The sequence below is a fragment of the Theropithecus gelada genome, chromosome 2, assembly GCF_003255815.1.
Source record: "Theropithecus gelada isolate Dixy chromosome 2, Tgel_1.0, whole genome shotgun sequence".
Lineage (NCBI taxonomy): Eukaryota > Metazoa > Chordata > Mammalia > Primates > Cercopithecidae > Theropithecus > Theropithecus gelada.
Window position 1 is genome coordinate 125903096 of NC_037669.1, and position 25029 is coordinate 125928124.

The 25029-nt window shown below is 32.8% G+C and overlaps 1 long non-coding RNA gene across 1 annotated transcript in view; it reads right to left on the bottom strand.

Annotated features, from left to right (window-relative positions):
* The window catches only part of LOC112619506, a 335904-nt gene that overhangs the window by 139996 nt on the left and 170879 nt on the right, over positions 1-25029 (bottom strand). Inside the window, exons 2-3 of the long non-coding RNA XR_003118236.1 lie at positions 14507-14673; positions 5809-5921 (exon numbers count right to left, since the gene is read on the bottom strand). This is a non-coding gene — a long non-coding RNA (uncharacterized LOC112619506). The remainder of the gene's footprint in view (positions 1-5808; positions 5922-14506; positions 14674-25029) is intronic.

Here is a 25029-nt window from a genome sequence, read left to right on the forward strand (position 1 = left end):
TATCAATTAAATAAAACATTCCCTTTATTGTGGTAGCTGAAGAAAGTCTGTAGCTATTTTAAAACATCAAGCAGAATTTTCTTAGGACTTCTTTTTCAAACTGAACAGTATCAACAAAGGAACTACAACAGGCCCTTTTCTCCAAACTTACACTATAAGAAGCATTTCTTAGCCACAGGCCATCTGGAGAATTTGGAAACAGCAGCAAGGGAATAGAGGTTAATGAGAACACAGAGTACTTCCAGCTGACGTGTCAAAATTGGTATAACAAAAATAAACTAACAAAACTATTTTCTTGTTACCTACTTTCTTTTTATGCATTTCCTCCCTAGCTATATGTAAATTTACTTTCCTGATAAACTCTCCTGCCTCTCTTCTTCAGTTAAAACCTTATCATCCTCATAAATCTACCTTACCTTTAATACATTCTTTGTTCTCCAATACTCCCGATTTCATTCAAAACTTCCAAAGAGTGAACAAAACTAGGCTATATGTCAATAATCTACCATTCCAAGTTTTGTAATCACAAACTAGTGCCACTTAGACAAGTACCCAAGGAGACAGATGCTCCAGACTTAATTCAATATTTTTCATAAAGACACCTATTTAACAGAACTTATTAATTCCTACATTTACACTAAAGTGCCATTAAAAAGCCATGAGGTTATACATTTATTCTTGAGATTTAGAAGGTATGACTTTATATCACTTAGATGTATTCCAATGAATACTATCTTCCATCTTCTATTTTTTCTTTTGAGACGAGTCTCATCTTGTTGTCCAGGCTGGAGTGCAGTGGCGCGATCTCAGCTCATTGAAACCTCAGCCTCCAGGGTTCAAGCGATTCTCCTGCCTCAGCCTTGTGAATAGATGGTATTACAGGCATGCACCACCAGGCCCGGCTAATTTTTGTATTTTTAGTAGGGACGGGGTTTCGCCATGTTAGCCATGCTGGTTTTGAATTCTTGACCACATGTGATCTGCCCGCCTGGACTTCCCAAAGTGCTGGCATTACAGGTGTGAGCTATTGCGCCCGGCCTCTTCCATCATTTTCACTGACGATCTTCAAATGCAGAGTCATCAAAAAAGTATAAATTATTATTATTATACCACTTACTAATGCAAACAAATATGTGCTATATCTTATAAGTGTAATTATTAAATCTGTGGTAGAAAGAATAAGTTCTTAAACCTATAAACACAAATATTCTTAACATACCCAGTAATTTTGATGTTACTAATTTTGGAAGTTGGATCTTACATGTCTTGATAATTGGGTTTTGTTTTATAGTAGTAGGTTCCAAAATCATATTTCTTAAGTTGAGTACCCAGCTCTGTCATTTATATTTATGTGATCTTCAGCCGTCAGCTGAGGTACTTAAACCTCAGTCTCCTCATCTGTAAAATATATACTTGTATTATATCATAAGATTTCTGTGAAGATAAAATGAAACCTGGTTTAGGAAACTAGCACAGTATCTGACATGCAGTGAGTGTGTAATAAATGGTGGTTACTATTATTTTCAAAGAGCCATAGAGAGATGTTATACAACTATAACATTCTTACTAAATACAGAAACTGTAAACAAGCATGGTTCCTACAAAAATGTCAACTCAGGGTTATACAGGGTTAGATACACTTCTATACTGCTTTTATTTGCCTGGCTTATGGATGAAAATGAATAGGGATGGCCTTAGACAAAACATTGAGGTCTCATACTCCCAGTTCTTTCTACGCATCTTGTTTTATGGCTTACCAAAACAGTTTTAATTTCTAACCCATTATTTTTCTTCTCAGTAGCGTTAACAAATGCACCTATGTTTTCTGAAGTCTATTTCTAAAAAAAAAAAACTATAGAAGGCAATACCTGGTACTTAAGTTTATCTATATGTTAATGTTACTTTCTTGTTCAGTTTCTTCCATTCTGACTGTATGTTTTTCATCTCCATTCTTTATATTTGCTTCATGAAATTTTAAATTATAAACTCAACCTACATACTCTTAGAAAACTGGATCATCTGACTACATAGGAAGCTGTTTTCCAATATTAAAAAAAATAATACCAGGACATGTGTTTGTTTTTCTTCCAAAGACATCCTTTCCTTTTTAATTTTTTACAGTTTATGTATTAACTATAAAGTTTCACTCTAGCAAATGAAGTCTGCTTAAGGATTTCCTATTAGGAATCTTTAAACCCCTTCTGGTCTTTGCTTGAACTAGCACTATTTAAATGATTGTCATATAATAAAATCTATGCTCAATAAGCAATTATTCAGACAACCATTTCTTTTGAGTTTTCCTTACTGCAGCTAATGTCAGAAAATTCAAAGTGTAGAGACTTATGGGGAAATAGAACTGCCATATTTATAAATGCATAGAGCCAGTTTTATAGAAAATCCCATGCAGACAGGGAGTCTTAGGGACTGAAGATGATTGGTTGCCCAAAGTGGTCAGAAAGAAGAGTCATTAGATAAATATTTCCCCTTTCAATTAGGCAACTGAATTCTAAAATGAGAAACAGAAAAGAGACTATGCCAACATTGTCTGAAGCTGGATAGAAAGAAGAAAGAATATAAAAGTAAGGAATGAGGACAAGTGAATGATATACAAGTTGACTTGGTTAAAAGCATAGTTTCAGGAAGACGTTGCATTGCATTATATACACAAAATAATTACCATGACATTGATTTAATGTGTAACCTAATTTTGTAATCCAATTCAGCAAACATTTATTGAAAGTTTATTATTGTATTACATACAATAATAAATAATACATCAAGGATTATACTATGTGCTGAGGATATAATTATGACATAATCCTTATCTTTACTATGACTATTATCTAATGGAATGACTCAGCTCAAATTTGATTTAATTTTTGAAGATTATAGTTTCTAAATTAATGATATGGCATATGAATTAAGCTAGACAAGTCAAAGAAGATTTCAAGACTTCAATTATCATGATCTAAGATAATTTGATAATATTATGAGAAAGGGTAAAAGAAATACGCATTCATTCAAAACTTTAAAATAATAAAAATAGAAATAATGTAAAAGTATAGTCATGTGTTAAAGAGTGATATTTTAGTCAACAACAAACTCCATATATGACACCATAAAATGTCATATATGATACTACAATATGTTGTGTTACAATTGTCTACAGTATCCATTATAGTAACACGCTGTATAGGTTTGTAGACTAGGAGTAATAAGCTATACCATATAGCCTAGGTGTGTTGCAGGCTACAACACCTAAGTTTGTGTATGTGGACTCTATGGTGCCTGCATAACAAAATAATTTACCCATGCCTTTCTCAGAATGTATACCTAATTGTAAACACTGAATGCCTGTATATCTTAATCTGAAATACAGACAGCAAATGACATTCTAAGTATATAAGCGCTTAAAGATATCACAATGGGAAATGGTGACAAGTGTGACAAATATAACTAAACTTTTAAAAATCTAACATTTTTTAAACATTACTAAGAGGCAAGAAACAGAAAAATATTTGTCACAAATATTACAGACAAATGCTTAACATTAATTCATAATCAAGTTCAAAACAAAAAAATTGCAAAATTTATCTAATTTATAATTAGGAAGAGAAGCATGAAATTTCAAAAGACAATTCACTGGGTAAAAAACGAAATGACTGCTAAACATTTAAATATTCAATCGCCTAACTCAAGAAAGGGTAATTTAAAGAAAAATGCATTATTTCTCCTGTTGATTTACCAAAGCTTAAAAAACAGTTAACCATCATCAGACATGGAAAGAAGAGTCAACAGAAAGAAAGAATTAAAGATGATAGAAGAAAGGTAAATAATAACAATTACCTTTTTAGGAAAACAAAAAGGGGTTTGAGTGTTTTCTTTTCCACAAACATTGAGAAAGATGAAAAGATCTTCATGTAGAGATAGTGGTTGATGAAAATGAGGTGAAAATGAGAAAGCCTGGGCCAAGTGTCTTGATTTTGGCTAAATGAAAGGCAAGATTAACACCTAGAAGAAAGAAGGATAGGCCGGGCGCAGTGGCTCACTCCTGTAATCCCACCACTTCGGGAGGCCAAGGCGGGCAGATCATGAGGTCAGGAGATCATGACCATCCTGGCTAACACGTGAAACCCCGTCTCTACTAAAAATACCAAAAATTAGCCAGGCGTGGTGGTGGGTGCCTGTAGTCCCAGCTACTCGGGAGGCTGAGGCAGGAGAATGGCTTGAACCCGGGAGGTGGAGCTTGCAGTGAGCTGAGATTGCGCCACTCCCCTCCAGCCTGGGTGACAGAGCAAAACTCTGTCAAAAGAAAAAAAAAAAAAGAAAAAAGAAAGAAAGAGAGAAAAGAGAGAGAGAGAAGAAATCAGAATAGGAAACACCCAGAGTAGTTAATGCAAAAAGCCTGCCAAAGAGCAGCAAGAATAAAAGTTATACTAGGACTTTGTAAATGATGGTGAGCCAAGCCTGTTAGAGTGTAAGACGTTTTTCGTTTTTCCCCACTCCCATCACCAACTTCCCACCAGTGGTTACTCTCTCAGTCTCCCACCAGCAGCCACTATGTTCATGTACTCATAGATGGAACGCTTAAGTGATTAGAGTTCAATAGGGAAGGGCATCAATAAAATAATTTATCTTGTAGCCCATGGTTGGAAGAGTCTACTGAAGTGAAGAAAATGTGAATATTTGAAGAATAGGTGTTTGAACACTTGAAGGTTCTAGGAGAAATGAGAATGAAATAATTTCTAGAAGAAATAGTATAAGTTGCAAATTACGGAGCTAGAAATTCTGAAGGCAAGGTGATTCATGTTATCTTCAGTTTTAGAGATGAACTTACTAAAACTTGAACCGATCTCTGTTGAGTAGGTTTCCATCAGATCTGTGAGAGGCTGAAGTTCAAATATGCTGACATTTTTTTATGGGCAAATATATAAAACTCCAAAGGTCTATGCTTTGACCTATAGAACTATAGTGGGATGCTAAGGAACTGGTCAAGTTCAAAACTTTGCCTAGTTACAAGGCCAACCAATATGTCATTTCTTCCGGGGGCTTTCAGTGTGTTAGTATTCCCACAGTTATCATGGACAGTTCCAAGTACAAAAAATTCCCTGCCCTGCTTCCCTCTGCTTTCACTTTTCCAACCCAGATTACACACAGACTATCATTGAAATGACTCAACTTTTCTCAAATTACTCAAAGTTGTGTGCCCATTTTTCACCCTTGCAGTTTCACACTTTAATCTATCTTTAACACTCTAAAAGGATATCCACCCACTAATCAATGGATTATAAATTTACCTTTGATCTCGAATAGTTGTGTGTCCTTAGCAAAATAATTTTATTTTTCTGTACCTCAATTTTTGCCTGCAAAAATGAATACCGTACGTGTATTTGAATAACCTATGTGCAGGTACCTAACACACAGTAGAGGCCTAATAAATATTAGTGTCCTTTCTCCTTTTCCATCTCATCAGACCTTCACTGCTCAAAACTTCCCAGATTTTCTCCCCTGGTTACCTGTCTCCAACTCTTCCCTCAGACATACACAAGTCTCTTCTCAGATCTCAAACCTCCTTTTCTGGAAGCTTCTTCCTTTCCCACAAGTTACCCTTGGATCCCTCCCCATCATAAACATTTTCCTTTATTTCTTCTTTTCAGAGGTCAGAATCTGATCTCTGTTGAAAGCAAATGCCAAGCTTTTCCCAATTTCTTATTTTCTCTCCATTCTAAAAGATTGCCAGTTACTCTGGTACTCACCATGCCAGACTTTCTTTGGGAGACACTTCATCAGGTCTAAAAGAGTTAGTACCTGTGGTTTCCTGTGGTTTACTTTGGCTCTCAGGTGCTTAGAGGTACGAATTGATGGGGGCTGAAAGAGCACATGGGGGTCATGATTTCACAGGAAGCCCTGCTGGTTTGTTGCTGTAAAATGGAGAAAAGCAGAAGTTCATAGTTTGAATGAATATGGATTACAAAAGAGCAAGGTACAGCCATACAGTTTTTAAAGATCAGCATTTAATTAACTTGGTGTGCAACTTTCAGGAATTTTAATTATTTATAAGGAAACAATTTCTCTATATAATGAAAAAATTTAAACACACATTCTAGACTAGTGCTGTCTAGTTGAAATATAATGTGAATTTCATATGTAATTTTAAACTTTTTAGTAGCCATATTGAAAAAAGTAAAATTAACTTCAATAATTTATTTAATACAATATATCAAAAAGTCATTTAATTAATCAAAAAGTTGAGATATTTTACATTGTATGTCTTGCACCAAGTCTTACAAGTGTGATGTATATTTCGTACTTACGGTATATCTCATTTCTGACTAGCTGCATTTTAATTGCTCAGTTGCTCCAGGTGGCTAGTGGCTACTCTAATGAATAGCACAGTTTTATACTTGACAAAAGAGTGTGTTTAGCCAGGCACAGTGGTGCATGCCTGAAATCCCAGCTACAGGAGGCTGAGGAAGGATGATGACTTGCCAGTTTGAGGTGGTAGTGCACTACGATCACACCTGTGAAAAGCCACTGCACTCTAATCTGGGCAACATAGTGAGATCCTAACTCTTAAAAAATATAGCACATTTATATTTCTCTGAATACCTACATTTCAAGGGAGTGATGATAGAGATAGGATAAAAAATTCCTATCTTGATGTAGATTAGAAAGATAAAATCATAGTACACTGATAATAACCAACCTCCCCAATCCCCCCAAAAAGATATCCATGCCCTAATTTCTGGAACCTGTGAATGTTATTTTATCTGACAACAAAAGGTTATGTAGATGTGATTACATTAAAGATCTTGAGTTGGAGACATTATCATGGATTAACAGAGTAGACTCTAAATGGAATCACATACATTCTTATAAAAGGGAAGTAGAGGGATATTTTACGGCAGAGGAAGAAAAAAAGAAGGCAGTGTGATGACCAAAGCCATGACTAGAGTGACACAGCTTTGAGCCAAAGAATGTCTGCAGCCATTAGAAGTTGAGAGAGGAAAGGAACAAAATCTCCCTTTGAGCCTCCAGACAGAATGTAGCCATCTTGATTTAAACCCAGTGGTACATACTTTGGACAATATTTTGAGCATGCAAAACCATGAGAGAATACATTTCTGTTGTTTTGAACCACAAAGTTGTGATAATTTGTTACAGCAGCAACAAGAAACTAATACACAAGTCAATTATAGTAATTACATTATATTTTCTTGTTTGTCATCAATGTCTAAACAAATGTGATTCATCCTGTCTCTAGAAACTGCCAATAACGTGTTCAACAAATATTAATGCTGAAAATGCCTTGCCAGATCTTTCATCTCAAGTGGTTTCATTGACTGCCCATATGCTGAAAATTTTAAAATTTATATTTCTGTATTTCAGAACCCCCCTGCACTGCAAATTAGTGTTTTCAAATATCTCCTGTGCATTGACACCTATTTGTTCCACAGTCATAAAAATAAATGCTCAACATTGCTAAGCAACAGATAAAGGCAAATTAAAATTACAATGAGAAATAAATTTACACCAGTTGGAATAGTCATTATTAAAAAGATGAAAAATAACATGTCTCAGCCAGGTGTGTCTGCCTTGTCCCATAGCCTGTGAGTTTCAAATGCTAAGCCTCCATTTAGTAAGGGCTATATGGAACGTAGGAAAGTATATGTACATGAAATATGTATAAGAAATAGAGGTTGAAGATGATATCATATATTTATGATGAATATTGACTACTAATTTGTTTCATTGATTGTTTGCCCAGTCATTTTGCGATAAACTCTTTTTAGCAACAATGAACCAAAAATATTTAATTCTAAAGAATAGGTGTTTAATAAAAAATTCAGTAATAAAAATTGACAATGAACATAAAACTTGCACAAAGTATTTCTTGATATTTCTCATCTAGCATATGTGGGGCCATATAAATATTACAAACCCCATAAAAGCTAGGTAATAAATCTTCAGAAAAAAATATCAGCATGAGTTTAACGATTAGTACTTTTAAAAGGAAAACCATGTCAGTATTAATAGATGTTGGTTTAATTCATATAGTCATGGAAAACAGGTTTCACTGAAATGTGACTTTTCATTTAGAATAAATGACTACTCAAAATTATTTTCCTTCTTTTTCAATCTCAGGTTTTCTTGTGTGCATGAAAACAGTATAGGGACAACTGTTTATGGAGTAGGGCTATTTTCAAAAAAACTTTGCAAACAGTTAAATGATGTGTGGTTCAAATTAGTCTCAACAGTTATTTCAAATACAAAGTTTTATTAAGCACAATAGTAATTATATTTTCATGTAACTCACGGACTCAAACTTTTAGAAATTAATTTTTCTATGGTAAAACATGGGAGAATTATTGAACATTATTCTGAATAGTTAGAATTTCAACCTTGAAGACTGAAATGATATGCTTTTAGGGAAATAAAAATATAAATGCTTTATATTTTATTTTTTGCACTCTATCTGTTTTATGTTTTTCTGAATTTATGTTTCTAATGGCATTTGTTTAGACATTGATGACAAACAAGAAAATATAATGCCATTCCTATAATTGACTTGTGTATTAGTTTCCTGTTGCTTTTGTAACAAATTATCACAAACTTTGTGGTTAAAAACAACAAAAATGTATTTGCAGATCAAAAGTCACGATAGAGAATTAAGAAATGCATGAAATATAAATATATTTGGAATTAATTCCATTAAATCACAAGTTGTAATATTTTACCAGCCTAATATACCAAGCTGTATACTACAGCTTCTATACAGACACACAAACACATACACATTAAAATGAAGCTTTACACTTTCTCTCTTTGCTGCTTATCATCAGTTAAATTATAGAAATAGTTTAAACTTTACTAAACAACCTTGTAAGCCAATCTAAGTGTCCTACTATGGGATTGAAATGTGTTGTGAATGGTTTTTCTAAATTTGTTATTTATTTACTCATTTATTTAAATTTTTTTCTAGGCCTCTCATACCTAGTTCTTACTCAGTTACTTTTAAAAAACTTTTTTATGTTGGAAATCTAATAAAATTACCCAAAAATGTCAACATTGACACAGAAAATTGAAATTATTGAAATTAAAAGCTGGAAATAGAATAGTATTCCATGGTGTATGTGTACCACATTTTCTATATCCAGCCTATCATTGATGGGCATTTTCATTTATTCCATGTATTTGTTATTGTGAATAGTGTTGCAATGAACATACACATGCATGTGTCTTTATAAAAGAATAATTTATACTTCTTTGAGTATATACTCGGTAATGGAATTGTTGGGTCAAATGGCATTTCTGTTTTTAGGTCTTTGGGGAATTGCTGCGCTGTCTTGCACAATGGTTGAACTAATGTACACTCCCACCAACTGTGTAAAAGTGTTCTTTTTTCCCCACAACCTCACCAGCATTTGCAATTTTCTGACTTTTTAATAATAGGCATTCTGACTGGTGTGAGATGGTATCTCATTGTTGTTTTGATTTGCATTTCGAGGGTAGAGGGAGAAAGGAGGGAGAAGATAAGGAAAACTTACTAATGGGTACTAGCCTTAATATACGGGTAATAAAATAATCTGTTTACAACAATCCTCCATGACACAAGCTTACCTATGTAAAAAACCTGTCCATCTACCCCTATGTAAAAAACCTGTCCATCTACCCCTGAACTTAAAGGTTTAAAAAATATGACATTTATGTTTTATATTAATTGGAAATGTATGGAATACATAGACTAAATTCCGAGGAAGTTAAATGGAAAAAAAAAAAAAAAAAGAATAACACTTTTCTCTATTGTAATGAACTGAAGGCTTATGTTCCCCCGGAATTTATAGGTTGAAAACCTAACCCCTAATGCAATGTTATGAAAAGATATAGGCCTTGGGGAAGTGTTTAGGTCATGAGGGTGAAGTCTTCATGAATAGTTAGTGTCCTTATAAAATAAACTTCAGAGAGCTCTCTAGCATTCTTTTTGTCGTGAGGATTCAATGAGTTGAGAGTCTGTAACCTCACCAGAGCCCAACTATGCTGGCACTCTTATCTCAGACTCCCAGACTCTAGAACTGTGAAAAATACATTTCTATTGTTTTTAAGACACTGTCTATTTTTTTGTCATAGCAGACATCTACAGAATTGACTAAAACATCCACAGAAACAAACAAACAAAAATAGGAAATTTGATGATGAGAGTTCAGTGTACATAATTTATTTATGTATTTATTTACTCATTTATTTTTTAGAGCCAGGGTCTTCCTCTGTCACCCAGGCTACAGTGTAGGGGCACAATCATAACTCACTGTAACCTCAAACTTCTAAGCTCAGGTGATTCTCCCACCCTCCCCACCCAGCCTCTGTATTAGCAAGAACTCATAGGCATGTGCCACCATGCCCAGCTAATTTGTGGTTGTTTGTTGTTGTTGGAGAGGTGGGGTGTCACTATGTTGCCCTGCTAGTCAAGAACTCCTGGCTCAAGCAATCCTCCCTACTCAGCCTCCCAAAGCATTGGGATTACAGGTGTGAGATACTGTGCTGGCCCATAATTTACTTTTCAAAATCTATAATTGATCTACAGAACAACTTGTCTTCTGAGAGAAAGTTCTGAAGGTGCTTTTTTAAGAAATTGAATAAATTAATATTTTTTACACAAATAGAATGAAATTGAACCCTTTGTTTTTGCAGCATCTAAATTTGTCAAGATTTATAAAAGAACCATAGGATCACCTTATTTTATGGGTGTTGTTACATAAAAGTATTTGTTGAAGAAAGTTATTCTGAATAAAAGCAAAAAGACAGTGCCAGTTAAAATGTGTAGACTGAAATTTTTCAATATTTCAATACAAAAATGGAATGAAGAATATAATTAATTTAGTAGAATTAACCCTGAGCTTACTGAAACCTTAGGAAAAATATATAAGAATTTTATCAATTAAAAATATATATTTTTGGCCTGTAGAACTGTAACAATAGAAACAATAGCATCAATAAACTATTTCAAATTTATTAGCCTTAAAGTGCAACTATGAAGAAAACTATGAGGAGCATCTGAACATACATTCTTTAGTGACTTGATTTTAGGGACAGATATGGCTAATTGCCAAAAACATATGAATATGAATCAAAAATAATCTTTCCACCTAATTTTAAAAGTAATTTTTAATGTTTTGCTTCACTTTGGTATACACAGGTATACCTTTTTGTTACATAAATAATTTTATTTGTACAAAATAATATTTTTTTAAATAGTTTTTTAATAAAAGATTTTTTATATGTTCAACAGCATAAAAATCAACAAAATCATTAATAAATAAATGTCAATATTACAAAGTTTTGATTATTTTATAATCTCCTTTCACTTTCATAAGTTTTCTGATTTGGACTAAAAAATTCATCCTATCCAAATCTGAAATCATAGAGCCATCTGGGGATCTTCCTTCTCCTTCCCTGTGCTGACTTCACATACACTTACTTACTATAGCCTACCAAGTTTTTCAGAATATTTTCTTCTTCATCTTTACCTCACTGGTTTAGTGTAGGCCTTCATCATATCTTGTAAAAATCTGTGGTAACCTCCTAGTTCAATCCCCGTCTCTTCTCTACAAACGCTCAACTCATTAGTCCTACTGCTATCACACAAATTTTCAAAAAGGAAAATCAGATTTTGTTATCCAAAGGTATCAATTTCCTCAATCAGGGGTGTTTTCTAACCATAGTCTAAATACCAAACACATTACATAAAATTGTAAAGTATTATATTAATTAGTCTTTGCTTTTGTCTTCAACCATTTAGCTTGTTCTTCTTCATTCATCTCTGATCATATGTTCCTCCTCTTTGCCTTTGCACGTGATTTTTCTGCTCCCCAGAGTAAACACTTGCCTAAAGTACTTGGAAATTCTCTTGTTAGATTTCAAAACCTAGTTCAAGTGATATTCTTTTCTCTGTGAAGATTTTCTTGTCCATATTGCAAAGATGAAATTATACTTCTCTTTGTCCCACATTATATATGATGTGTGCATGTGTAATTATATGTGCGTGTGTAGTGGTAGTAGTAGCTCTTATTATACTAGATTTTAATTATTGTTTTGAGTCTGCCTTGCCTTCTGGACTTTGAGACACTGAATGCTGACTTTTAGTTTTATCCATTGAAAATGGACAAATGCCTATTCCAAAGAGATACTCAGAAAAAAAAAAAAAAAAATCTTTGCTTCCTCAGTAGCTGGAAGGAAGAATGAAGGACATATACACTGACTGTTCAAATTTATCTGTATTTCAGCATATTATGTGTTTGTTGAGGATGTATAAACACACACAAAACCAATGCAAAATTTACACAAAATAAAAATGCAAAAACTGAACTGATAAAGAATGATAAAGAACTCACATGCCTTTTGGTTTTTTTTTTTTTTTTTTTGTCAGATGTGTGTGTTTTTTTCTTTTGTTTTGTCTCCTAGATTTGGAAGTTTGCCCTCAACAATGTTGATCACTGAATCTGACAGAAACCCCTGCATCTGGTGTATTTAGTTAGAAAATCTCTGGATTATTTAATAATCTAGTTTTTCATTGGATTGTCATCACAAATGGCATAAACTTTACTGTATATCAAAAACATTTTGTATATTTAAATTGCAATTTATTTTGTATTAGTGTTGTTATAATAACTAGCAAATTTAATTTCTCTGTCAGTTTCTATAACTGATGCAACTATATTATCTAAAATCTAATTTGGGGGATGAAATTTTAATATAAAGCATCAATTTACTTGTAATTGTCCAAAACCTTTTGTCTTATTTCCAATTGTTCATGAAATAGACTATAAGCATCCAATAAATTACACAATAAATTATTTTTCTTGAATTAAACATGTACACTTTCCAAACCTATACTTTCTGTGTCTTCTTCTGTTTGTCCAAGAAAGCTATTTTACAATTATGTCAGGTACAAGTATGGATTTAAAAGAATCTTAATTATATTTGCTAATTGGTAGTATATTAATTCTTAATTCTACCTTCTAACCTCATAAATAGTAGGTTCAGTTGTGTCTGTATGTCTGTGAGTGTGGGAGTTTTGGGCTCATCCATGGCTGCATTAAATTTGATGATCATAAAAATGAAAATTGGTATTGGTGAAAATGACAATTATGGTGACAGACATAATTACCTGTTTTTTGATAAACAATATGATTTCATGGATACGTGTTATTAGATTCACATTATTGATCAAAGAACTAAATTTAAGAGCAGTGACTTGACCACATGCATTCTACATGGATAAGGATGGACATAAACAGGTCAAATTTAATGTTGTTTTCATTATGTATGAATATAATTCAGGAGTCTATTTGATTACATTTGAGACTTACAAAACTAAAATTAGTAGACTGATATGGTACCTTTTTCAGGATAATTTGTTTATGATTTTCAAGTAATATCTTGAGTACAAACTGTTTTTTTAATGATAAAGTAGAAAAATTTTGGCAAGGTGCTGTGGCTCATGCCTGTAATCCCAGCACTTTAGGAGGCTGAGGTCAGTGTTCGACAGCAGCCTGGCCAAAGTGGCGAAATCCCATCTCTACTAAAAAGATAAGAATTAGCTGGGAATGGTGGTGTGAGCCTGTAATCCCAGCTACTCGGGAGGCTGAGGCAGGATAATCACTTAAACCTGGGAGGAGGAGGTTGCAGTGAGCTGAGATCATACAACTGCACTCCAACCTGGGCAACAGAGTGAGACTCTGTCTCAAAAATCAATCAATCAATCAATTAATCAATCAATAGAAAAATATTCCAGCACTTTCAAATAGCTGATTTTCTCACTCTAAAATTTAACGTAGTCAATTGAGCACTATTCATAAAGAGGACAACAATATACATCCAGAGAAGGAGATTATACATATTACCAACTCTTCTAAATTTAGAAACACATGCTGCATTTCCAGGCACATGGGCAAATTTGAGCAATTTGAGATTCTAAGAAATATGAAAGCAAAGTTTATTTTTTTTATGAACAGCAACATCAACCATGAGACCAGCATTTAAACTGAGAGAACAGAGATCCAGGAAGTGTGAACATATGGAGGAAATCATTTACAACACTAATTATCTTATTAGTTGTCTTGCAAAATGAACATTTAAAATTGAAATGTTCTTCAGTAAACACTAAAATCAGGCCAATATGCTTCTATTAGAAAGAAAGAGATGTGTAAAATAGTCCAGAGTATGAACATTGTCCTGAATATTAAGAATTTGTAGCCAAAACTATTCCTTAAATGCATATTCCCCATTTTCTTTCTAAATGAGTTATAAAATCACATATGAGTTTTCTTTCAAATAATTTGCTTGAGAAACACTTTGTGGTTGGTACAAGTGCCAGCCCACTATTACTGGCATAAAAATAGAGAAATACTCTATCTAAACTCTGGGCTTCATTTTACTGCATAAAGAGTTAATAGTTTTTCAGTGGAGAAACCAGTATCAATCATATCATTAAATAATAGTTACCTACCTGCCAGGTAACTGTGATTTTTGGCATCGTAGGCATTACAGTGATAGCTTGGCCAAATATTGTTTATATTACTGCCATTTAATTCCCAGAGGTACTCTTTGGCTTTCTAAATTGATCTGACATCTGTAGTTCTTCCAGGAATAAGGTTTAAAAATCTAACAGTGATTCTGTGGATAGGTCTATAGAAATATAGGAATCCAAGTATACATTTTTTTCCATTTGGGAATTATAATACATTCTCTAGCTATTGTAAACTTTTCAAATATACGTATTTGCTCTTGATGTAAAGCAAAGTATAGTCAAATGATAAAAGTTCAAAGCACTAGAGTGATATTGCTAAAATTTTATGTATCTGAAAATTAGATTTTTTAAAAAGCAGCATTTAAAGTCTATTCCTTCACACTGTGTTAAACATAAATTTCATGGATTTATTACTCTCCATTTAATCTCCTTATTGCTCTCTTAATTTAACTTGAAACTTCCGGTTTTGCATCACTTTCCTAGACTAGAACCATAATATTCATGTTGATGTTATCCCCAGTCTTTTAGAGACTGTCTAACAAATGAGTTTTATAATTATTATCATTTTTTTGGACTGCATTATTTTCTATTAATAGTTTCTCAATATTACTCTTCTCCATCAGGAGCTACTCAAAAGTATCAATTTTGTCTTTTTTCTTTTTGCTATTGTTATTGTTTTATGGATTGTTGGACTTGGTTACTTATCTGCTGTATACCAAATTTTCTCTTTAGCATACTTTTGTGTCAATGTAGTTATTTCTAATTTACCCAAAACTCTCAAATATATATATATATGTGTGTGTGTGTGTGTGTGTGTGTGTGTGTGTGTGTCTTATTTTGGGGGGCTTTATTTTAAACAACTCTAAAAGAAAATTATAATGTATGTTTTCCTCTTGTTACATTAATTCTCTTCTAAATTGAATACTGAGTGAATTTAAAACAGCATTTCTAAATGTTGTAATATATGTTGAAAGGCAGAAAAATTTTCAAGGACTAAATAACTTTATGAATCATTTGATTAAATGTCATTAAATAGGGATCTTTACTGCAAAGCCTTAAAGAATATTTTACAGGCTAATGAACTTAATAAATCTCTAATAGATCTTCCAAATTCATTTGCCCAAATAATTTTTTTCTTGTCCAAGAATCATATAGATTACCATTTATCCAAAACCAGTTTAGGATGAATGTGGATTACATGTAAATCATTTCAGTATTATATTGTACATAACCTCTCTCTCTCTCTCTCTTTCTCTCTCATATTATCCTCCCATTCCAAAAGAAATACCTAGTATGTTCCTATTATTCTTCTAGGGGATAGGAATAGAGTGATAAAAAAGAGTAGAAAAAGTCACTGCTCTTAATACAGTATATGTCTAAAGGAAATAAAAATAATATACATGTAAAATAAATTCAAGTAGAGATGAGTACTATACCCCAAACACCATATAATACAGCAGATAAAATAGAGAGAACTGAGGTAATTATTTAGATCTCAGGGCAATTCTCTCTGAGATGTCACTTGAGCTCAGACCTCAATGAAAAGAGAAAGCCAGACATGTGACGATCAGAGTGCAGAGAATGCCAAGAAAAGAAGAAAGCAGGCACAAAACTCTAAGGATGGAAATAAGTTTAGTGCTTTCCAGGAATGTAGAGCATCAAGTGTGGTTAGAATAAAATCAGTGAGGAAAAAGAGATAGGCAGTGGAGAGTGAGGCAGTGACTAGATCATGGATAGACTAGTGTGGAGCTTTGATTTATTCAAAGTGCAATGAGAAGCCATTGGAGGGTTTTGAGTAGAGGAATGACATGAATTTTAAAAGATCACATTGGCAGCTGTGTGAAGAATGGCTAATTAGGGGGAAAAAAAGTTGAAACAGACAAACCATTAAATAGACTATTGCATTTTCCCAGAAAGGGAAGATTTCTTGGGCAAGAGTAGTAGCAAAGCAAATAAGCAGTATTTTGAAAAGAAATAACAGGATTTGCTGATGGATAGAATGTGGGTACTGTGAGGAAGAGAATAAATGATAATTCCTAGGCGAGATTAAACAACGGAGTCAATGTGACACTGATAATTAATATGAGAAAGACTGGAGGGGGATGATGGAGAATAATACAAGGATGAGAAGATAATTATGCTTTGAGACCCAACAGGAGAAATGAAATAAACAACTAGTTAAATAAATGTGAAGCTAAGAAGAGACATAAAGCCTGGAGAGCGTTCACTAGAGATGATAGTATGAGTTGTGGGACTGGATAGGTTACTTAGAGAGACACAGTTGACAGAAAGAAAACGAAAACCCATGACCAAACCCTGGTAAATACATATATTTTGAAAATGTTAAGTTTATAAGTTTTAAACTTATAAATTTATAAATTATAGATTATAAATTATATAGATTATATAAATTTATATAAATTATATAGATTATATAAATTATATAAATTATATAGTTAAATTATATAACATACAAATTATAAAAATATAACTTATATTTGTATAATTTATAAGTCATATTATATTAACTTATATTTGATATATTTATATATAATTTAAAATATAATATGTAAATATGATATAAATATGTTATATTTATATATTATATATTATGTAATATAAATAATATATAGAAATATGCTATAATATAGTTCTATAAATGATTATAAATTATATAAATTTATAATTTATAAATTTATAGCAATTATAAATGTGTAGCAATTTACAAATTACACATTTTTAAAAATTATTCTGTGCATTGAGCAATGAGCATATTTCAAGATGCTTCAGTATCCTCAGAATTTACAGACCACGGTTCTGGGGAAATGCAAGTATAAAGCTACTAGATTAGACCTAAATCATCAGATACTGGAATCATATTCTCAATCAAACAATATAACTCTGCGAAGGTAAAAATCTGGAGCCATATCATTCAGAAGCAATAAAACTGTTACATTTTCTACCTCCTTATTTTCTCAGAAGAACTACAATTCAATTTTTGATATCATATTAAGGCATAACGAGTTGATTTTCTGAGAGGATAATTGAAACATCATTAACACTTACTCAGACAGGGAAACTTTGAAAAGTGATTCAGGTCATTACTAAGCAAAACTTTACATTAGGAGCTCTATTAGAATAGACACTTCATTGCCATAGGATCTAGACACTTCTTTTCAAATACTATCACTATTGCAATGTACGTAATATTTGATAAATTCCACCTGAAGACATGTTGCAGCAATTAAAACAACTGCACAGAAGCCCAGTAAGTTTACGATAATAAAATTCATCTGCATAGAAATATTTATCATCTATTTTTCTATCACTTAGTATGCCCATATATCATCTATAATCAATTAGCCAGTTTGTATGTTGTCCTCTAGATATAATCTACACTTTTTTTTTTAATTTCTAGAAGCAAACGTATTTTCTTTTTTCATTTCTACAAGAAAATATCCTACTAATGTGATTACATTGTTCCCAAGACAACTGAAAAGCAAGATTAATGAAAGATTCTATTTAAATATCTGCTTAGATTAGGGTAGCTCTTGAGAAAACTGAAGATTGCATAATAAGAAAAAATAACATAAATATTTAGAGAGTTATTAAGAAATTAATTACTAGAGGTATAACAGTATGTATTATGGGTATGGCTATAAATATATTCTACTAATATGTTTTTACTAGGAAATAACTAGTTGGTTGTGTGTCAGCAGTTCTCATTTTTTAAAATACGTGTAATTACATTCTGACTTTAGTACACTATAGATGGTGATAGACTGCACCACCCATAGCTGTGAGGATTTACAAGGGAAGGCTCTATTTCTAAAGCCAGGGAGTGCTTCTAAATTGTGGCAATCTCTTACTTTCAGCCTAAGTTTGCTTTAGATTAGGTAACCTCAGTTTTCACTATTCTTTTGAACATGATGTAACATAGTGGTAGCGAAGAATAGGCGAGTGGAGGAAAATAGTAATAAAACTAAAACTGAACAGAAAAGGTCTGAATCATTGCAGCAGTCAAAGGGAAAGGAAATAAGCTATCACCAACAATTGGCTGGATTTGGTATGAAAGCATGGAACATTTGAAAATTAGCTGCTGTAATAAAATGGAAATTTCCTGTAGAGTTTTAAAAAGACACAAAGAAATGATTTTATAATTTCATCAACATTTTCAAATATACTTCTGTATCATTTGCACATTTCCACTTTTGTCCTCTTTAATGAAAGGCATAATTATTTATTATTAAATATTTCTGATAGCTCAATTATATTAAAAAGTACTGAAAAACTGTGTTATGTCATTCTTAGTTATGAGCCAAACATTAATGCTTGTGCTTATAATTTTAAAATATTCTACCTGTATTTACTTTAGCATTTATAAATCAAGTGAGGTTAACACATTTCAAAGACTTTATTAGTCATAGCATCATCCAAAGTTACTTGTGGTTGTGAAGAATAATAAGTAATACTCCTGACCACAAACAGCTGGAAATTTGGTTTGGAAAAAAAATTAAAATTATATGGAAATGTAATCATTATATAATAAGAATTATATTACTGTTCAAATAAATATTTTTAAATGTCATTAATAAATAGCAAAACTGTAAATATGTGAAAGCCACAAATCTTGACATATTTCACTTATGTGGAAAGGTTTAGGTGGAAATGGAAATTAGGTTTAGGTGGAAATATGAAAGATATCTTTGTTTACCTCCAGAAATCTCAAAAGTTTTAATACTTTTGTTATCCATGTTTATGGCTTTCTTTAATTATGAGACATCATAGTGAAATACATGAAGAAAGAGTAAATTCTATTAAGAAAATGGTTTCAATAAATCCATTTTGAATTTAACTGATGGAAGCTTCAAATCTATTGAAGTTGTCTATTCAATAGTCTATTCAACAACTATGCATTTTACGTCTACTATGTGCAAGGCAAAATGCTAGATTTTTTTGATAATGTTTTAAATATATTTCCTTATTTTACTAACTGATAGGATCAACCAAATATAGCCTTTTCAAACCGTAAAAAATATAAGGCTGCCAGACTGCCTTAATCCAGAAAGGTCATTGATTTGTTACTCCCTATGAAAATGTTCAGCCTACTTTGCATACCAAACAGCTCCAAATTGAAAAGACATATTAATTCCACAGAAACTGGGTCAAAATGTGAGTATAATACAAACTGAAGTTCACCATCATTTTTTATGAAGACATATAGACAGAATGGCTGTAATTTACAAACTGGGTACCTATTCTAAAGTGTAAGACATTTTATTGAAAAAAGAATATAAGTATGAAAATATTTAAACTTACATAAAAAGAAACATAATCTCACGCTCCTAATTAATTTTACACTCTAGCACACTAAAACATATATGAATAATTCTTTTAAACAATTGAAATACTTATGTGTATGTTGTTAAGAATATTTCTGTTTCTTATAAATGTTTGTCTGTAGTCTTTCCCTGTCCAAAATGGTAGCAGCTTGCTACATGTGGATATTGAGATTGGAAAAGTGACTCAACCAAATTGAAATGTGCTATAAGTGTAAATTATGCCAAAATTTCATAGACTTAGTACAAATCAAAGAATAAAATAATCTTTCATTGAGGTAATTTATATTGATTATATGTTGAAATAATATTCTCAATGTATTGCTTAAATAAAATAGATTATTAAAATTAATCTTACCTCACTTATTTCCCTTTTCTCATGTGACTACTAAAAATGTATAAATTATATATGTGGCTCACATTATATTTTATTTGAACAATGTTGGACTATATGGTATTCACTTGCTACTTTTAATGATCAAATAATATTCTTAGATGGTAATTAATGACAGTATTATTAACATTCTAATATTGCATATTCTGGAGGCTTCAATTAAGTTATTCCAACTCTGGAAAATACCACAATGAATAAAAATATTTATAGGTTTCTATTTCTATCAAATTATTTTATGAGAATAAAGTGGTAGAAATGTATCAAGCTAAAGGTCATAGATATCCTTACAGATCTTGTTACATATAACTACACTGCATTTTGTAGAAAGGTTATATACATTTATAATGCCTACAGCCAAAAAATTAGTATACTAGATTCACCAAAACCATTCTGGAGTTAGTTGTATACAAAAAGAGAAAAAAAATTCTCTCTTAGCGACTACAAAATTATCTCTCAAAGTTACTTTAGATTACATTTTTAGTTTTTACAGATGACGAATGTATATTTTTGTATTTACTAATGCATATTCTGTAAATTTTCTTCTCTTAGCCTTTGCCCGTTTATTTGAATTTTTATAAGTTTCTTATAAATCTAAACAAAATATGAGTACTTCAGTAAAAGAGCTGAGCATCTGTATTAGATCTGACAATTGTTGAATGCATACTCTTTTTCAATTTCTGTGCTAGTGTTAGTGACAGGAGACAGACAAATTCCTAGGCAGACAGTGACGGGTTCCTGGTGAAACCTGGCCTTTGAGTCAAGGACAGTTTAAAGCCTGAAAACTAAGCTGCCAGTTCCGGATAGAGTCCAAGACTGGAGTGAGAACTTCTATCCCCATCTTACCCACTCTCCTTTGATTGGTTTCTTCTGAATTATGTCTCTTAACCAATCAAATGGTGCTTTTTCCAAGACCACATATATTAATCCATTCTCATGCTGCTAATAAAGGTATACCTGAGACTGGGTAATTTGTAAAGAAAAAGAGGTTTAATAGACTCACAGTTCTACATGGCTGGGGAAGCCTCACAATCATGGTGGAAGGTGAAGGAGGAGCAAAGACATGTCTTACATGATGGCAGGCAATAGAACATGTGCACAGGAATTGTCCTTCCATCAGATCTCATGAGACTTATTCACTATCACAAGAATAGCATGGGGAAACTCACCTCCATGATTCAATTACCTCCAACTGGCCCTTGCATGACATGTGGGGATTACGTGAACTATAATTCAAGATAAGATTTGAGTGGGGACACAGCCAAACCATATCACCCAACATGGACAAATCAGCATGTACTCCCCCATTCAAAACCTATAATAACCCTGAACTCAGCCTCACAGATGACTGCCCACTTTTGCATTCCCTCTCATTACTGAGAACTTTCTTTCTGTCATTTAATAAAATTCTAGTCTGCCTTACTCTCTGGTGTCCTTGTACCTTATTCCTCTTGGTCGTGGGACAAGAACCCAGAACTCGCTAAACTATGGGTGTGAAACAGCTGTAATACTCCTGCTTGCAGAGTTGCCAGCAGTGAGAATAAAAGAGCTGTAACACTCCCTTTCACTCGCTGAGCTACAGGAGCGAAGAAGCCACTTAGCACCACTCCCTCTTGCTCACTGAACTACTGGAATGGAAAAAGCCATAACACTAGTAATTTTACATATTTATTTTGCATTTAATTTTCACCTTATCCTTCAACATAGATATTGCAAATCCCACTCAAGAAACTGAAATATCAGTTTAAATAAATTTACAAAGAATCAAAAATCTGTTAAGAGAAAAGGACTAGGCAGATTGTCTTCAAAGCCTTTATTCTTTCCGTTAAATAACTTGGTCCCTATATAATAAGTAATGACTTGTTTGTATCACACATGGTACATTTTCTGCTTTTTTCTGCCTTTTAAATATACATTTGCTATGTAAAAAAATACAAATAGGCAAACCAACAAAAACCCTCTATTGTGGCAGATTTTTTCTGAAACTTTTAATGTGGTAAAAGGGAAAAATTCTTGAAATATCAGAAAAACTGAGATTAAAAAGCTGGATTTGGGGAAATGATGATAAGAAAATAATGGGATTTACATTTGGATTTGGATAAAAGTCTATAATGTAGGCATTTGTGGAAAGATTTTACTGCATTCAGAAAATATTTGCTGAATATATAAAATAATCTAGCTGCCAAGGACATGAGGCAGAGTAACTTCCTACCCAAGTGACAAATAATTATAAGAACAAAACAAATGTTGCCTAAGTATGTCACAGAAAAATTCAGTTAAAAGTGGCATCTAATCTCTATAGATGAGAAAGAATTTATTTAGTAATCAAGGTGGTGAAGGATGTTCCAGGCAGAGGAAATGGCATGAACACATAGATATGAAAAGATTAGACATGTTTAAAAATGCTGAAAATCTAGGTTTTATTAATGTTTAGACGACTGTGTTAATTGAGAGGAGATGTATTAGAATGAATCTTAATTATTATTTATTGAGGACCTTTTCCCCAACACTATGATAAGTGTTTTTCACATATTTCTTCAATTCTCATAATTTCTTTATGATCCCATTTATGAACAAGGTCCTGTGCTTCAAAGAAATAAATAACTTAAGTTCACACCCTTGCTAAATGGTTGTGTCAGGTATCAAACCCAACCCTTACTGACTACAGCATCCTATTTTTTAATTAACACATTTTTAGTTGTGTGAGGAGGACCTTGTAGATGTTTTGATGTATTTTCTGGGGAAGGGACGGGTAACATTGAATTAAAATTAACTTTAAGACAAATATGATTAATGATGCTGCTTGTGGCCTGTAGACGGGAAGAAGCCAGTTAGAAGGCTACAGTGGGAGATCTGACAAGAATCAATGAGTATCCCAAACAGAAGCTAGATTGCACAAAACTGGGAGATTTCTAATCTACATAAGAATTAGAGTAATAACACCTGGAGACTCCCTACTTTTAATAAGTGAAAAAGAGAGAGAAATTACAAAAGACTACTGTTGTTTAGCTTGAAAAATCAATTGCTGGCATTATGCTGTTAGTGTGAGAAGGGAAGTAGGAAAGAAAAAGTGAGTGAAGACAGTGAATTTAAATGTTTAGTTTTGAATTACTGGATCCTAGAGAATATAAAGCTAAAGATATAGAAAAGTCAGTTGAACATATAGATCTAACACTGAAATGAAAGATTAGAGAGGAAAGTGTATGTTTCTTCATTGGTCTGAGGCTGTCATTTAAAACTGCTGAAAGAGGGCTGGACGTGGTGGCTCACACCTGTAATCCCAGCACTTTGGGAGGCTGAGGCCAGGAGTTCAAGGCCAGCCTGACCAACATGGCAAAACCTCGTCTCTAATGAAAACACAAAAATTAGCCAGGCTTGGTGGCGCACACCTGTAATCCCTACTGGGGAGGGTGAGGCAGGAGAATCACTTGAACTCAGGAGGCAGAGGTTGCAGTGAGCTGAGATCGTGCCACTGCACTCCAGCCTGGGTGACAGAAAAAGGCTCAATCTCAAAAACAAAAACAAAACAAAACAAAACAAACAAAACACTACTGAAAGAGAGGAGATTAAGCAATCAACTAGAATGTGACTGCAATAGAGATATGACAGGAGAGAAGACCTTAGAAATACCAAGTGAGGCTACAGTGGACCAGGAATGTGAAGATGCTACCTGAGACCAAAAAGGGATGGTAGGGGTGATGGGTATATAAGAAGAGAAGAAAGAAAAAAGGGACATCAAAAAGACATTACAGAAGAATCTTAAGAAGTAAAGAAAGGTCAAATGCCACAGAAAAATTAAGCAGATTGATGATGAAAAAGAGGCTATGGAATTTAAAAATAATTAAGAGGTCTTGAATGACCTTAAGCAAAGCATATTGTGTCAACTGTCTGTGTGTGAGAAATTCAAATTTAAGTTGTGTTTCCACTTAAAATAGCAGTGACAATAACAATAGTAATCACTCTGAGAAAATTTCAGCCAGCTTTAAGGGGGTTAAAGAAGGACTAAGTCTCAAAGCCAGGTCCTCTAACTTCAGACTCCACACTCTTTCATACTTATCATACTGTGCCTCTTTTGGTCAATGGAGCCCCAGTTATTTTGAACAGTGAGGGAGATGCTGATATTCAGCAGGACAAGCCTGATATTTGACATCTGGGGTTTAATGAATCTTGGATCTGCCATGCACAAGCTATGTGACGTTGTGAGCTTTGTTCCCTCATCTGAACCACAGAGAGAATAATAATATCCTCTTGAGGGTGGCTGGGAAAATTTAATGAGGAAGAAAGTGAGAAATGTGATAAGCAACTGTCATTAAAATAAATGTGTTTTTCCCCTTTAGTTTCTGTAAAAGAAATACTTTATATCTATTTTTAAAAGATGACAGGTTATTAGTAGCAGTTGTTTTCGGTTAGCTAGGCAAGTGAAAAAATACTGCTCAAACATGAGGATTTTTTTTTTTTTAATAAAAGGAATTGGGCCATGTTCATAGCCAGAAAACAAACAAACAAACAAACAAACAAAAATCAGTTTCTGTAATTGCCCTACATGTCACCATGAACAGGATTGTGTATTTCACATTTTAAATCTCAGTTTTTATAATATTATGTCTGAAATTTATAGCTGGTTCTGAAAATATATTCAATAATATTCTTAAAATCCTGAATTTAGAAAGCTCTCAATGTACTCACTCCACAGTAAGAGGTACATAAATATTTTGCAGGGAAATGCATAAACATTTTCGTATACTTGGAAATGATTACATTTTCATTTTCAA